Genomic DNA, 16451 nt, shown 5'->3' with positions numbered 1-16451 from the left:
CCTGAAAACCCGACTGGATTTTGGCCCTCGAGGACCGGAGTTGCCCACCCCTGCCTTAGGTGCCTTAGGCTTAATACAGAATACGGCGGTGCGCCTGATTGATGGCCTAAAGAAATATGAGCACATGAGTCCTTTTTATCGGCAATTACATTGGTTACCTTTCGAGGCATGCATTCTTTTTAAATTAGGCTGTCTTTGCTTTAAAGCTCATGTATTTCATGTATTTTATTCTAATCCTTTAATAAAATGTTTGAACATAAATATAGGGGGGTATGGAGGGGGGAGGGGGTGTAGGGAAGGGGATGGTGAAGGGGGAATGGAGGGAAGGTATAGAGGTATGAGGTGGGTAAAATGGAAATATATTTTGGAGCAAGGATCTCAAAGTCCCTCCTTGAGGGCCGCAATCCAGTCAGGTTTTCAGGATTTCCCCAATGAATATGCATTGAAAGCAGTGCATGCACATAGATCTCATGCATATTCATTGGGGAAATCCTGAAAACCCGACTGGATTGCGGCCCTCAAGGAGGGACTTTGAGACCCCTGTTTTGGAGGAATGATAGAAATATGTATGAAAATTGGTATTGTAACTATTATTGTAATGAACATCTTATTGTATTATATTATTGTATACTTATTTGATTCCTTTAATAAAATGTTATAAACTTAAAGCTCTTTATGGTTTGGCTCTGGGATACCTACCCTCTCAATTCAATTTTTATAGATCATTAAAAAATACTCGTAATAATTTCATGTTTATGTACCCTTGTCATTATAAGAGATTTTTAAATAAGACATTTGCCTTTCAATTAGGAAATATGAACTCTTGGTTAAGCCCCTTGATTTTTCAAATGTATTCTTATAATGTTTATAAAAAGTTTTTAAAAACACACTTTTTGATAAGTTTGTTACATAACTTTGTTCTTAACTGTATTTTTATTTTGTTTTTTTCTGAACTTATGTATATTTCACTGATTGAACAGTTCTTTTTCTTTGTGAACCGCCTGGAACTTTTATGGATGGGCGGTATATAAGAATAAAGTTATTATTTTTTATTATTATTAATTTGTCAGTGAACTGCCTTAGCAAGGAACGAGATCTTTGAGATTGGTAGATCAGGCTCTCTCACTGATCACTGCCCTTGTATTTGCTGACTGTGGTTTTGCTGCCAGCAGTTAAACTTTAGTTTATAATTTTTGAAGGGCGTACTTAAGAGTCCAGAGCAGTCATTACCAAACGTCATCTGAAATAGCTGCCTCTTTCTAAATTAACAGGCAAGAGACTTGACATCTGAAACAAGGAGAAATTTAATTAAGATCTAAGAACTAGCACCACTGGTTTGGAAATGCACCATCGGCTGTATAGCTCACAAACAACCACCTCACAATCAATCGTTCAAACTCTTCTGCCATGTGGATTACAGGCGTCTACTTTTCTATATAGAATAGGATCCAAATATGTGTGATTTGACACCTAAAATTAGGCTCCTCTTTATAGAAATACCTCCCATGTGTATATGTACAAAATAAAGTTTAACATTTAAAAATATGGGCGTCGATATTCAAAGTGATTTAACTGGACAGAAACAGCTCCTGGTCAGTTAAATTACCTGTTCAGGGCTAACTGGTCATTTGCAGCAGCGCTTAACCAGTTTGTGCCACTGCAAATATCCAGTTAGACCCTGAGAGGGGCATTTTTAAAAAACACATCTAAGTCCAACTTGCATGTTTCTAGTTGAACGTCCAAAGTTGGAAGAACAAAAATGGCCATTTTCGAATGGCAAAGTACTGGACATCCAAATATTTATTTTTTTTTTTTTAAATCATCTACTTAGTTGATTGGCCACCGAGACATCTAACTTTATACCGCATTTTCAATCAGAAAAATATCCAGGTTGAAAACGTCCTAATCCTGACTATGAGATCGATTTGCATACACTGGAGGCAGTGCATGAAAATTTATCTCAAACAAGTATATAATAATAATAATAACTTTATTCTTATATACCGCCTAACCATGAGTTCCAGGCAGTTAACAATCAAGAAGGACTGTACAATCAGTGAAACTTACATGCAAACAAGTTAAGACAATAATCATGATACAAACTTATCAAACAAATAGCTTTTCAATAACTTTCTAAAGGCATGATATGATTGAGTTTGAAGAATCAAAGAACTTAGCCAGGAATTCATTTTCCCTAACTGATAATCAAAAATCTTTTATAACGACAAGCTTTTACAGATAGAAACATAAGCATACAGACATTGCGAGTATTTTTATCCGACTTGTATAATTTAAACTGAGAGGATAGGTATCCTGGAGCTGGTTCATAGACAACAAAAGACAAAGGCGCGCGCCGACAACTGAGCGCAAGACGGAGGCGCACGCCAAAGAAAATTACAGTTTTTAGGGGCTCCGACGGGGGGTTTTGTTGGGGAATTCCCCCCCACACACACTTTACTTAATAGACATCGCGCCGGTGTTATGCGGGGTTTGGGGGGTTGTAACCCTCCACATTTTACTGTAAACTTAACTTTTTCCCTAAAAACAGGGAAAAAGTTAAGTTTTCAGTAAAATGTGGGGGGTTACAACCCCCTACACCCCCCACAATGCCCCCACAACGCGGCGCGATGTCTATTAAGTAAAGTGGGGGGGGTTCCCCCCTCACGCCCCCCCGTCGGAGCCCTAAAAACAGTAATTTTGAGCGGCACGCGCCTCCGCGCTGCGCTCAATTGTCTGGACGCGCCTTTGTCCCGGCGCGCTTTTGACCTGACACCCCTGGAGCTAGGCCAAAAAGAGCTTTAAAGCAAATGCAGCCAAATTAATAGAGAATTTGCACTTCGAAAGGCAACCAATGCAGTTGCCGATAAAAGGGACTGACATGGTCGTATTTTTTTAACCCAAAAATCAAGCACACTGTAGTGTTCTGTATTACTCGAGTACGATTTAGAATTTTCTTATAAGATGCCAAGTCGATGATATTACAATAGTCAAGAGCAGATAGAATTAGGGACTGAACTATTAATCGACTTCTCACTGGTGCAAAAATATGGCAGCAGTAAAGTGGAAATGGCTGAAGGAATATTGCAAATATAACCCAGGTGACAACGTTTTCTCACCCTTACTTCCTTGTGCAAAAAGGAAAGCTTTTCAACAGATTTTTTGCCCTCAGAGATGCCACCAGAAGATCACCATATCATATCTTCTGGCTTTATGCACCTAATCGTCATAGGGTCAAAATATATAGTGTGTGTCTAATTTATTTATTTTTTAATTATTTTAGCCTTAAAACCATAAATATTTTAAAGAAGTTTTTCAAAATTGGAATACTTAGCTGGCTGGTGGTTGATGACTAATAAGGGATATTGCAGCACGATTACTGCTTGCTGTATTTTTGCACCAGTGAAAAGTGGATTTTTTATGTTTGTATACTCTGGATTGTGTGGTAAGCTGTTATGCTAGAGAGAAGCTTGCTGTCTGTTTTTCCTCTGACACAGCCCTCGTAATGAACTTTCATTTATTCGTAATGAACTTTCATTTCCTAAATTTAAGTCTCTGTTGAAAACTCACTTTTCCAATTTGGCATTTAAATTGACTTCTTTTTCAGTTTGTTGATGGACATGAGAAGACTGTTTTCGGAAGACCAAATCAAAAAGAGGAAAAATGGGAGGGTTTGGGGGGAGGGGCTTATTTTTTTATTTTCTATTAATAATAAGATTAGGTCTTTCCTATTGATTATGTTGTTCTTTTCTTGTTTTCATTTGATTGTTTTTAGTGTATTGTAGTCCGCATTGATCTATTGCAAATTGCGGGATACCGAATTTTAATAAACACAAACATAGTCAAAGATAAGATGCAGTGGGAATCTAAAACAGAACTTTAATTTGTGCATGGGGCTTTTAATCTTGTTTCAGCTTAAGACAGAAAGTAAATAACATCTCTGTTGTTGGAAGATCAGTATGAACAGGATAATAAACTCTGATGAGAGAACAGGGCTATCTTATGGTCTTATATTAGATTGCATCTCTTCAGTATAGTAGTTTTAGCATATAGCTGTTGAATATTTCAACACTATAACTTTAGTTGGAAGTCTGCTCCAGGTGTCCAAAACCCTTTCAGTGAAAAAGCATTTTCTCCCATTCTGTCAGCTTGGGGTCCCTGTAGTGATGAATCCCAATCAGTAGTAACATCTAAATTATGATTTATTTACAGATAAGCTGGACCATAAGCAGGACTTGACTTACAAACTGCAAGTAAGTAGAATATATAATCCAGATTTCAATTGCAAACAGGCACAGTATGGGGCTAGGATTTTCCAATCCACAAATCCAATCTAGTGTCTAGGAAACCAGTAATCTTTCTTCTTCACAAAGGAAGATCACACACACTTGAGCTATATTTAATACAATGCTTGGTATGACTTCAGTATTTAATTATGCTTGACATCTATAAAACAGGCTTTCAGGGACTCATAGATCTTCTTCACTGGATATGCAACCGTTTTAGCCTATGAGCCATCAACTTGTGGGAACAATGGGTAATTCTCAGAATCCATTTATGGAAACAGGGTCAGGGTCCAGCCACGGAGCCTTCATAGAAACAGCCAACCAAGTTATAAAAGTGAATAAATCGCCTTATTAGTTCAACTCACAGTGCTTCACAGTGTGGTGTTTTGGAAATAAAGGCTCTTGCAAATCAGTGGAAAGTCTTTCTGCTTTCTACCAGGCCCAAACACAGTCTGCACTCTGCAGTAGCTTTAAAAGAGTCATGCACAAACCCAGGCCTGGCTCCAATCTGGAAACATAGGATCAGGATTCTCTGGGTGAGTCAAAGAAAAGAACTTCCTACCTTAGTAGTCTTCTAATTATCTTACACAGAGGTTGTTAAGGCATAGGCTGGAGGGCTGCTGTCTCTTCCCAGAGCCTTCTTGATGCATTTCTAAACTGGGTTTTAATCCATTCTGGTTGAACTTCTCACCCACTCTGCTATGCACTGGAGAACCTGGCCTCTTAAGTGGCCCTGTGAGAGAGTATATTTAAGTGTATCTTCTACGTTTCAAGTTTCAAGTTTATTCAGTTTTTGATGAATCGCCTATTATTAATTCTAGGCGATGTACATGTTACAATTTTAATATAAGAAACTTACAAGATAATTCAAAAATACAAGATACAAATGATACATACATGAGTTTAGGGAGAGAGGGGAAAAAGTTACAATAATAGGGTATTTGTTAAAAAAAAAAAGGAAAGAACAATAGGGAGGGTATTTATAAAACCAGAGCACAATGTAAAAAAGAATTAAGAAAGCTGTGTTAAAAATCATAGGCATCTTTAAATAAATAAGTCTTTAAAAGTGATTTGAATTTAACAGAATCAGGTTCAGATCTAATATACTGTGGTAACATATTCCACCATTGAGGGCCCATAACTGTAAAAATATCTAGTCTTCTGGTTCCAATAACCTTTAAAGATGGTACTGAAAGGAGACTCTGTTCCGATGATCTTAACGAGCGTTTTGGCTTGTATGGAATTAATAACTTAGATATGAACTGCGGTTCATTAAAAGCTAATGTTTTAAAAATAAGAAACATTATTTTAAACATGATCCTATGCCCAATGGGTAACCAGTGTGCATCCTTCAAAAGAGGTGAGACATGGTCATACTTTTTTGCATTATAAACTAATTTTACGGCAATGTTCTGGATAATCTGTAATCTCCTTTTCTCCTTATTTGTGATATTTAAAAATAAAGCGTTACAGTAGTCGATTTTTGATATTATAAAAGAATGGATTAATATTTTCAGGGATGAAGTAGTAAGGAATTTAGAGATTGATCTAATTTGACGAAGTTTGAAGAAACAGGTTTTAACTATAAGAGAAATATGATCATGGTATGAAAGATTCGCATCAATTACTATTCCAAGGATTTTAACTGAGGGAACCAATTCAATTTGAATGTTTTTAAGATAAAAAGGATTACTAAGTGTTATTTCTTTTTTCCAAGTAAACAAAATGGATTTTGTTTTATTAATATTTAACGCAAGTTTATTTGAATCCAACCAATTTTGAATTTTTTCCAATTTTTGATTTATAGCTAAGATTTCTGAATAATTTCCGGGATCCAAGGGGTGAATAAGTTGTATGTCATCAGCGCACTCCATCACACCATTCTGAAACCACTGAAGATCAATCAAGCTCCTCAGGACCACTAAATTGCACCAGTCTCCCAGTAGTATTTGCCTAAGCCAGTGGTCTCAAACTCAAACCCTTTGTGGGGCCACATTTTGGATTTGTAAGTACTTGTAGGAAGGAAGGAGGGAGGGAGATGTCAGACCTGCAAATAGGACGGAAGAAGAGAGAGATAGGAAGGGAAGGGAAGACATGGAAACGTAGATTTTGAAAAGAAAGCAGAAAAATTGAATATTAAGTTAATGCCAAAGATGGATGCAAACTGACTATTATGGTGATAGTTACCAGTGGGGAGAAATGCTCAGAGAGATGAAACTCTGAAGAGGAGGTGGAAGCCTCCTCTTAGGAAAGGAGTTTACCGTCCAGTCATTGCATTGGTACATGAAATCACTCTCTGACCACTGGTAAAAGCTTTGAATGGTTCTTGCAGACTCAAAAAATGAAATAATCAAAATCTCTCATGCAAAAGATATCTCTCTGGAAAGATGTTACAATGCACTTATCTTTAAGGCTCTCAGGGGTCCCGACGCGGCCCCGTTTCGAGTGTCTGCTTCAGGAGACCCAAAAATCACTTTTTGACCAACTATGTAGTCATAGTACTGTTCCAAGAAAAAAATCTGAAAAACAATAAATTTTCATCAAAAACCACACGCCGCAGCAGGATACTCACACATACTGTGTATTTGCATGGGGGGGGGGAGTGTAATTACTGCCACACGAATCCATGTTTCGCCAAAAGGCTGTTTCAAGGCAAGCTCCCCCTAAAAATGAAATGCAGACAAATTAAGAAATCTATAGTCAAGACAATTGCCATGCTAAGGTTTCACCCTACCGCGTATACTTTATTCAAAATCTTGAAAGGGAAGTAGAAAAAAATGGCTGCGGCGTTTAAGTATCAGCTGAGAAACGCTGAGGTCACATGACTACGCCATAATTCTCTCTCTAATTAGGATTAGGCCAGTGTCATCCATTCCACCTCTTTGTTCAAGCCATATGGCTCCACAGTATTAAGGCCTAGATTCACTGACCTGGCCGAGTCAGTCCGCTCTGTGTCCAATCCGATGCAGGCCGACTGATTCACAACGGGCTTGCTTTCAAATGGGGGCCTGTAGGTGGTCTGTGCATGCGTTTGATGTCCGTGTTTTTTTTACTTTTTACTCGCGAACCCGCAGGTTTAAAGGCTCGAGTCGGGGCAGGAGAATTGGAGCAGAGATCAGGGCAGGAGAGTCGGGGCAGATCGTGGCAGGAGAGTCAGGGCAGACAGCAGGGTTGGAAGATCGGGGCAGAGAGCAGGGCAGCAATGGAGCATGAGAGTCGGCAGGGACGTGTGGGACTGGTTCCCAGCAGTCGCTTCTTTGGTTGATTGGCCAGCCCAGTCGGTGTCCCAGATTTGTTTAGTGAATCTCATCCCTGCCTGCTTTGCATGCCGTTTCCCCTCATTTGCATGCATGGATCGGAATCGGATCGGTACAAAGGTTAGTGAATCAGGTCAGAGAAAAATCGGGTCACAAAAGGGTCGCAAACCGATCAGTACTATGGCTTGATTCACTAACCTTCCTCCAGACCCCATCTGCACCCAATCCGATCTGTGCATGCAAATGAGTAAAAAGGTATGTAAATTTCGTAAGGCATCAATTCATGAAATCATTTCGTCCAAACCGACTGGCCTTTCCGTTCCAAAAAGTTTTTACTGCTGAGGACCAGTCGCTTTATATCCTCACCAATAATTCCTGCCTAGCAACTGCCACGTGAATGTTAAGAACTCCATTAAAAATATATATCTACCCCGCAAAAAATCCAAAATAAATCTAAACTTTAAATATATGTAAACTTTCATGTACATAAGCGTTAGAAATATTTTTTTTATTTTTTTTGTAATGCGCATGGCGAGAAAATCGCAGATTAACCCCGTGCTCTCCTTGCGCATTGTATATTTCATATATCAATACCAAATTTAAAAAAAAACAAAAACCCAACTAAGATAACTTTTAAGGGACAGTGTTGTCCAATTGGATGTCAGTCCCTGAAATGGCTTGATTTCCCTAATTTATGCTTTATTTGAATTGGCTGCTTCCTCCTCCAGTGAGCCACTAATGGCTCCAGCAGATGCTGTTTGCACGTGGAACTTCTGGCCAGTGTGACTTTTCCCATCTCATTCCAGGAAGAGATAACTACTGGTGGAGCAGAAGATTAGAACTAAACTAAACTAAACTAAACCTTAAGTTTATATACCGCATCCTCTCCACGGAAGTGGAGCTCGACACAGTTTACAAGAACTTAAAATATAAGAAGAGAAAGGAAAAGGTTTACATGAGCTTATATATAGAATGGAAGAGTAAGGGGGAAAATAGCCAAGTTTTCAGTTGCTTGCGGAATAGTTGGAGAGAGCCCAGGTTTGGCAGCGGGATAGTAAGGTCGTTCCAGAGACCTGTGATTTTGAAGAGAAGAGATTTTTCCAATTTACCTGCATAGAGAATACAGCGTAAAGAAGGGAAGGATAGTTTATATCTTTGGGCGGGTCTGGTGGAGTCAGGACTCGAGCAGCTGCAGGGAGGTACAGCAAGGTCCCGCTATGACTGCGCTTAAGTTTACAGTTGCTGCTGCTGGTTTGAGAAGCATACAGTAGCGGTGGGGAGGTGGGGGGGGAGATACTGGATGGCATTGGGGTGGAGGGCAATGTTCCCTCTAAGCTGCGCACAGCCAAGCAAGAACACAGTGACCCAGCAAGAAGCTGAATTCGAGCCCTGTGGGATAGAGTGTACTACGTCTGCCAGCCAGAAGCCTGTTCAGGTCCAAGCTGGACTCTTGGGAGAAACATTTTGAGCAGTATTTCAAACCGATTCTGTACATTGTGTTTCCAGCTAGACTTCACTATTCCCACCCATCTCCCTTTTATACCATGTCTCATCAGTAGTATCTTGTGGTTTGTATTCTCATTTCCCCATTTTACATTTTTATTTTAAATTTTGTATGATATTAACCGCTTTGGTAATTAAAGCAGTATATCAAGCCTCAATAAACTTGAAACTATTAATTCAGTCCAAATAAATTCCAACTTGAATCCCTGCAGCCTTTCTAGACCATCTCTGATCTGACAATGAGCAGAAAATTAATTCTATACCGGGGGTTTGGAAATCTATGGCACTTGTGCCACAAAGTGACATGTCAAGAGGTTCTCTACTTACCCTTTCAAAGTTTAATAAAGGGGGATGGGGGTTTAAACTTCACGGAAATTTAGTTATACTAAAAATATTTATTTAAATAAAAAGCTAAAAAGAAGATTTATTCAAAACTAATGAGGAGGTTGGTGTGTAAAGCTCTTGGCAACAAGAGGATAGCTGAACCTCGAGTGACACCTCTGAAATTATGATATAAGGTTATGTGGGTACTTAGTTATAAGAGTAGGATGTGAATGGGCTTTAAACTTGACTTTATAAAGTTGGGGGTGTTTTATATCCTGAGAAAGGTGGATGCGAAGAGGTTTTGTGTGGCATGCATTTTTTGTGTTACTGGGAGGGATGCCCAAGCCCTGCCAGTTGAATATGTTCTCTGCCTGATTCCCTCCCCCTCCCCCCCCCCCATGCTGTCTGACTTGCTTCCAGCTATTGATGCTGGAACCCACCCATGCGTAGTTCACGAACTGAGCATGCTGACTTCCTCTGATGCTCAGATAGCATGCGGAGCTCAGAAAGAGAACTGGTGGGGTTTGGTCATTCCTGCCAGCAGTGGCGTAGTGAGGGTGGGACACACATGAGGCAGGGGCACCCTCCTGCCCTCTTCTCTGCCCCCTACTCCATCCCCATCCCCCCACGCTGCGTTCGCATGCCCCTTCCCTACCTCTGTACCTCTTTAACGTCCTCAGCATGAGTGGCATCACCAACTTGCTGCACTCGCTGGCATCGGCTCTCCCTCTGACATCACTTCCTGGTTCTGCTGTTGCTCGCACCGGCGAAGAGCTAGAAGCACAGGGCAAGGAAGTGAAGGCGCATGCGTGGGAGAGGTGGAGGGAGCGGGATGCGGAGAAGAGATGTCAGTGCCCTCACCAAGACAGCACACAGGGTGGTCTGCCCCCCTTACTATGGTACTGCCTGCCAGCCAAGGTGTTAATTTTAATGCAGTAACAGAGGGGGGGGGGAAGACCTGATAAAGGAAATGTATGGAGACACCTGATCATTCATTCTGATTCATTCTGCAAAAAGTGGCACACTCTGTACAATAGTTTGCCGACAATGGAATGAGTCAATAAATTCCAACTTTCATGAAGTCTTTCAAGACCAACTCTGATTTCACAATGATCAGATAGTAAATTCTGCATTAAAGGATGCAGAATCACTGTATATTTCAGAAACCATAGTCAAAAATTCTTGAGTATTTGAATAAATTCATGTAAACTGTTCTTAGCTCCTTGGGAAGAACAGTAATGTAATGTAATGTAATGTATTTCTTATATACCGCTACATCCGTTAGGTTCTAAGCGGTTTGAAGAAAATATACATTAAGATTAGAAATGAGAAGTAAGAAGGTACTTAAAAAATTCCAAAAAAATTAAAAAAAACAGTATAGAAAATTGAATAAATATATACATAAATATACAGAGATTTTGCACCTTTAATGCAGAATTTACTATTCGATCATTGTGAAACCAGAGCATGTCACCATTTGGTTGTATGCCCCTGACGCAGACTTCACTTTGGTTATTTGTTGGTGGGGGAAGGGGTAGGCCAGGGGCTGTGGCAGTGGCAGGAGGCAGAGCAGTAGTCATGGCATGATATGCCTTTTTTTCTTTCAGAAAGTTGCCAACCCTAAGCTCCCCACATTGCATACTGAGTTGCCAGATTTGGATGCAGTTCTTGAGTCAGTTCTTACTAGCATATCACTTGGACTGATTTAAGGAATCTAACCGGCATCAAGCTAATATATACAGCACTTAGATAGCTAATCCATGACATTGTTTGAGCCACTGTAAGGTTTTATTTGTAAGGTCACACTTTGCAAAGCTGCTTTCCATTTACTTGATAAATAGGAACAATATTTGTTCCACAGAAAAGAGATAGGGAAGTAGCCGTTATTAAAGAGACAGAGCGGAGTTTGGTTTTCTGTTTTATGCTGTAAGCACCTGGTCTAATTGGTAACCAATTTTAAATAAAATATTCCAAACAGGATTGAAAATACAGTTTTCAGTCATATAAATATCTATATTTTTTTATTAAATAAGAACATAAGAATTGCCATCTCCGGATCAGACCCTGGGTCCATCAAGTCCAGTGATCCGCACATGCAACAGCTTCCACCAGTGCTGAAGAAATGGTCCTGGTGAAAGCAGTTGCGTGTCACCAGTTGGTTGTATGTCCCTGACACAGCCTTGTTGGGGAAATGCTGTCCCAAAAGTTACCTAAGGGAAACCCCATTTTCTTATGAATAATGTGCAAAACTGAAAGTGTTTGTTTATTATATTCTTGATATATGGGTTATGGGTCATTGCATGCATTTGATATATCGCCTTTCCGTGGTACAACCAAGATGATTTACTTATTACATACAGATAATTTTTCTGTCTCTACTGGACTCATAGTGGCTGATATTTAGCCCCATTGGGGAGGAGTGTGTAGTACAGTGTTTAGAGCTACAGTCTTAGCACCCTGAGGTGTGTTGTGGGTTCAAATCCCACACTGCTCCCAGGGATCCCGGGTAAGTCACCCATTGCCCCAGGTTTATTAGATAGAGTGGGAGCCCACTGGGACAGACAGGGAAAAATGCTTAAGTACCTGAATGCAAACCACTTAGGCATGCGGATTGTGCAAAATTGCAGGCGGACCTTAGAGAATTTTTTTATTTTTTATTATTATTTATTTATTTATAGAGTTTCAATTTTACAAACCAAGTGTATACTTGTACAGAAAGTTTGTCAGAACGGAAATTACTATTATTCCAAATGTATTAAAAAAATTTATACCTTGAAATTCTTAACAACAAAGAAAAGAAAATATATTTAACTAACAAAACTCAAGTCCTCCATAATTGGGATCCAAGAATTCACATAAGCGAGAAATTAAGGAAAATTATAATTCTTATTAGAATATGCTATACATAGTGCTGAGGTAGGAGTAACATTTTAAACTATAGAGCTCTTGATTTTGGTTTCCCTTCTAACATTCGGGACAGGGCCAAGAAAGCAGTTAATTGTTGAGGCTCAAAGAAAACATATTTGACTGAGCGGTGGCAAATAATACATTTACAAGGATGTCTCAAATAAAATGTAGCCCCCAATAAGATGACCCCGGGTCTCAGAAGAAATTCATGATGACGTTTTTGAGTCTCTCTACAAAGAATTTTACATCCAAGAAAGGTCTTCTGTTTATTTTTAAAGAAAAGCCTCAGTAACCATACTTTATCTATCGATAGAGCTAGTGTTAATATAAAAGTAGAAAGATTTACCGTATTCTTATCAGACGTTTCCAGAATTTCAGATACATTCAATTGTCCTTGACCTGTTTTTAACTGTACTTGAGGCCCATTTTTTTTATTTGGTTGATAATACACTTGAGAGAATGGAGGTAAATTTTCTTTGGAAACTTGTAGTACTTCTACCAAATGTCTCTTAAGCATCTCCCCAGGAGTTACCGAAGGTAATCTAGGGAAATTAATAAGTGGTGCTCGAACGTCTGGGCTTAGGGTGGTATCCGGCCCAAAAGAGACAACCCCGGTTTCGCTCAATCCGGGTGCCCTCAGCGGGCTGACATCAGACGCTGACATCGCAACTCCCTGCATCCTTTGCACTAGCTCTTCTATGTTGCCGAGAGTCCGCATCGTGGAGTGCTGCGAGGCGCCGACAGCGTTCCTGCCTCTCCTCTTCGGCATCAGAGAACAAATCAGGCCGCAAAGTGCCTCAAGAAGGAAAAAAGAAGAGAAGAGCTTCAGCTAATCGGGTGCATACTTCTCAGCACGTTTTAGCCGCGGCCATCTTGGATCTAGTCTTTGTCTTAGAGAAATTTAATGTGGACAAATGCAAAGTGATGCACATTGGGAAGAATAACCTGAATCACAATTACTGGATGCTAGGGTCCACTGTGGGGATTAACACCCAAGAAAAGGATCTGGGTGTCATCATAGACAATACGATGAAATCTTCCACCCAATAGGATGCTAGGAATTATTAAAAAAGGGATGATTAACAAGACTAAGAATGTTATAATGTCCCTGTATCGCTCCATGGTGCAACCTCATCTGGAGCATTGCATTGAATTCTGGTCTCCTTATCTTGAATCCCAGTACAGTAGTCTCCTCCACAACCTTCCCCGGGAGCGCATTCCAAGCACCCACCACGCGTTGCGCGAAACGGTCAGGGAAGGATGTAAACCATGCCTTTGCTACCAGAACTGCAGATAGTTCAATAATGCATCGGTGAACATACATTACAGAGGTATTTTTCAGCCAGCAGGCTGCTTTAATGTGTGTTAGGCTCTGTAGGGGAGAAGCACTGGAATGCTGATTAGATATGAGAACTATGTTCTGCTCTGACTTAGAGGGTGCAGGTAAAATCCATGACAAAATTTTAAAGGGGTTTGGATCGCACAGAAGACCAAACTGTAGCCCCCCCAAGCTCACCCTGGTGGGGGGATTCCTTCTCCAAAAGTCCAGCTAACAGGAGGCAATTTTTTTTCTGAAAATCTAAAGGAGCAATGAAAACACAATTGCGTGCGTGCGTGTTGGAGGATTCCCTCTCCAAAAATACGAAGGGGAAAGAGCCCTCCCCCATCCTCCCTTGGTAATTCTGAAGGCTTGAGCCTCTCCTCTTTCTGGTTATGCTGCACAAAGTTGGGTGTCAGCGGTACATTCATACATGGGCTGATCCAAGCACAAGCCAAAATTAGCCTATCCTGCGCAAGAAGGGGGAAAAAAACAAACAAAAAAAAACTAGTTAATAATAAAAAAAAAATAATAATAATAATAATAAAAAAAACTTAGTTAATTTCAAGACTAAGCTTAAAAGTTTCTTTTTCAATGATGCTTTTAGTTAATAAATAACTTTATAATCCTTCTTAACCTTTTATTTTCTTATTTGTGCTTTTATTCCCTCCCTATTGTTGTAATCCTGAAATATAGAATTTGATACAGAATGTAACCCTTTAAATATAGTTTTCCTAATGTTTCATGATTGTAAGTTTTTGTAATTATGTAATTTTATTTGTCTATGTAATAACTACCCCAAGTTTTTATTCACTCGTTATTGTTTGTATATCGCCTAGAATGTAGAATAGGCGATTAATCAAATTACATAATAAACTTGATAAAACTTGATTCAACTACACTGAAGCAGCCCAGGCTGGAAAAATGCAGTTTTTCTTCTGCAAAGTGCTTTGGGCCTTTGTTATGGGCAGGTGAAACCTTTCAGGACACTCTTCCAGAGATTGTGCTGGGGGCTGTAAACCACCACACCCAGAATGGAAAAAAACAACAACCACCTCTCCCTCCCAAACATCTGCATTTTTAGATACAGGAAGGTGGGGGGGGGGGATTCAGCCCATTCCTAGATGTAATACAGGGCTTGCAGTGTTGATTTCAGTGGGTAGAATCAGGGACTATAAATTCCGAACTGCATTAGGATAAGGTTCAGAACCAGAACCAACCAAATGTCTCTCTCCTGAAACCGGGTAGCTTGGCAGCTCCCCTGCCCAGTAGTGTGCTTAGTTTCTATCTATTGGAACTTCCATCAAGGCTCACTCCAGCCCATATTAACCATCCCAGCCATCAAAGCCCTCCCCAGCCCATCCTCAACTGAATGTCCATATACAGGACATAGGCCGTGCAAGCCTGCACAGTACTAGCCTTAGTTTCTTATTATACTGGCCTTAGTTTCTTATTTCCTGATTACAGATCCTCTGTGTTCATCCCACGCTTGTTTGAATTCTGTCACTGTTTTCTTCTCCACCACCTCCCTCGGGAGCACATTCCACGCATCAATCACCCCCTCCGTAAAGAAGAATTTCCTAACATTACTCTTGAGTCTATTTGTTAGTTTGTTCCCTCATTTCAGACTTAGATCATTCAAGTAAGGAAGCATTTGGCGATGTGCCCCCATCTACTTTGAACTCCTAACCACTAATGTTACAATCAGAATCATAAGAAACTGTAGTTCACCTTTAATAGCTATTACAGTGTTCCCCCGGTCATTCATGGTTCACGGTCCTGGTCATTCGTGGTATTCCCCGACCGGAACTTCCTGTGCTAAAGTCGGGCTTCACCAATCAGGAGCTGCGTGTCAAAGCAGCTCCTGATTGGTGAAGCCTGACTTTAGTGCAGGAAGAGGCGGTCGGAGCATACCGCGAGTGATTTCCTTCACTCGCCGGCACTCCAGCTGCCCTATCCTGCTTCTCCAGCTGCCCTCTCCTGCCTCCCTAGGCGAAAAACCGTATTCATGGAACGGAACCCCTGCGAATATCGGGGGAGTACTGTACAGTACTGCTATGATCTTTAGCTGTTTGGATTATTAATGTCTCAAATTGATGGGATTATGTTTATGACCTTTTGTTTTCCATCTTTATTCATATTGGGCCATATTCTATATATGACACTTCTGAAAAACCGGCACTGATATGAATGGCGCTGTTAGGCATAGTTTATAGAATCACGTATAGCGTCCATCTGCATAACTAAAGTTTAGGCACGCCCATTTAGATCAATGAACATCAGACCTAAATACCTGCGCCTGAACTGTGCACAGATTAGCCATATTCAAGTTTCAAGTTTATTGAAATTTTGATTTACACGCAATATCAAATATTTTCAATGCATATAACAAAAATAAAATTTGGGGAAATAAATGAATCATTTAAACAATAGACATAAAAACATATTCATAAATAAAAAAAATGCATAAGGAATATAGGGATAAAATTACATTTGTTTAAAGTAAAAAAAAAACAACAAAAGAAAAACATTTAAGGAAGAACAACATCAGGAAAGGTATATAAAAAAAAATAATAGCGCCTAACTTTTAGGAACGCCCATGACTCGCTCATGCTCCTCCCATGGCCACGCCCTCTTCGGAGATCTGAGCACTAGAATTTACATCACTTGATAGAATGTGCTTAGAAAGTTGTGCGTGCAAATTCTAATTAATGCCAAGCACATGTTATTAATTACCAATTGTCAGTGCTGATTGGCTTGTTAAACAATTAAGTCGCATGCAGAAATCTGGGAATCTTTGTAGTGCTATTGATTCCCAATTATTGTGTCTTCTTTCATCCCTATTTACTCTGTGATATT

General features: G+C 39.9%; 1 long non-coding RNA gene across 2 annotated transcripts in view; it reads right to left on the bottom strand.

Annotated features, from left to right (window-relative positions):
• The window catches only part of LOC117349472, a 61898-nt gene extending 57112 nt beyond the window's left edge, over positions 1 to 4786 (bottom strand). For both annotated transcript variants that reach the window (XR_004537167.1, XR_004537166.1), the window contains exon 1: positions 4649 to 4786. This is a non-coding gene — a long non-coding RNA (uncharacterized LOC117349472). The remainder of the gene's footprint in view (positions 1 to 4648) is intronic.
• Between the last annotated feature and the right edge of the window lie 11665 nt (positions 4787 to 16451).

This window comes from Geotrypetes seraphini, chromosome 15 (genome assembly GCF_902459505.1).
Source record: "Geotrypetes seraphini chromosome 15, aGeoSer1.1, whole genome shotgun sequence".
Classification (NCBI taxonomy): Eukaryota; Metazoa; Chordata; class Amphibia; order Gymnophiona; family Dermophiidae; genus Geotrypetes; species Geotrypetes seraphini.
The sequence above is the reverse complement of the archived record's forward strand: the minus strand, read 5'-3'. Positions and strand labels throughout refer to the sequence as shown.